This window comes from Pteropus vampyrus, unplaced genomic scaffold, assembly GCF_000151845.1.
Source record: "Pteropus vampyrus isolate Shadow unplaced genomic scaffold, Pvam_2.0 Scaffold209, whole genome shotgun sequence".
Classification (NCBI taxonomy): domain Eukaryota; kingdom Metazoa; phylum Chordata; class Mammalia; order Chiroptera; family Pteropodidae; genus Pteropus; species Pteropus vampyrus.
In genome coordinates this window covers 910,668-911,859 of record NW_011888990.1, presented here as the reverse complement: position 1 = coordinate 911,859, position 1,192 = coordinate 910,668, and positions in this window count along the sequence as shown.

Genomic DNA, 1,192 nt, shown 5'->3' with positions numbered 1-1,192 from the left:
GGATGGATAGAATAAGCGTTTATTGTCACAGCACCTTCAAAAATCTGCTTTACTTTCTCAGACTGGCTTTGGGTATTTCAGGGAAAATCTGGGCATTGTTCTGGGGGCCACGTGGCAGTTCTGAGGGGCTGTCACTCTTCATGGAGTCATCCCTCTGGCATTGTGGTCCTCTGGTGACATCAGCACCCCAGAGCAAGATGGGAGGAGTCTGGGAAGAACGCTAGACCAGAAGGACATGAGGGCAAACATCGTAAGTTTCGGGACAACTTCTATGGCAGGGACGTCCAAGCTCTAGGTCAAGCCGCTGGGGACATTCTGTTGTCAAGCTACAGGGCATGGAAAAGCGAAGCCAGGGGCGCTGGAGGCCTCTGCCGCGGGGACCCGACCGGGCCCTTCTTCACGAGGTTACGCAGTTTTTCTCCTATGCTGTCTTCTAGTAGTTTTACGGTTTTTCATTTTACATTTAGGTTTCTGATCCATTTCCAGTCGATATTTTGTGAAAGGTCTCAGGTCTATATCTAAATTAATTTTTTCCCTGTGGATGTCCTGTTGTTCTGACACTATCTGTTTGAAAGACTATCTTTTCTCCATTGAATTTCCCTGCTTCCTTGTCTACGATCAGCGGCCTGTATTTCTATGGCTGTATTGCCAGCTCTCTCTCCTGCCCTTTTACCTCGTTTGTCTGCTTCTTCATACTCTCTCTGTTTTGAACACCGTGACTGTAGTGAGCCTTGAAGCGGGGTAGCGTCAGCCCCCCGACCTCCTTCCCCTTCGGAACGGTGTCTCACGTTCTGGGCCTATCCACATAAACTTTCAGATTAGTTTGTCAGTATTCACAAAATAATTTGTGGAGATTTTCATCGGGATGGCATTGAGACTATTGATAAAGTTGGAAAGAACCGACATCTTGACAATAATAAGTCTTTTTTGTCCATGAACGTTTATGTAGTTCTACATTATTTTCGTTCATTTATTTAGTTCATTCGTGCATTCATTCATTCATTCATTCATTCACTCGTTTAGAGTAACTCACTGACATGGCCCAAGTCACCACCTTAAATACCATCTTCTCCTGAAGACAAAAGATTTTCAGGCTGTGGGAGAGGAGTCCGTTGTGGGAGGTGACAGGAAAGGCATAGTAAACCAGAGTGAGGTTGTTACAGAGTCGGGTCTTTGTCTTCCGCGCTGATGA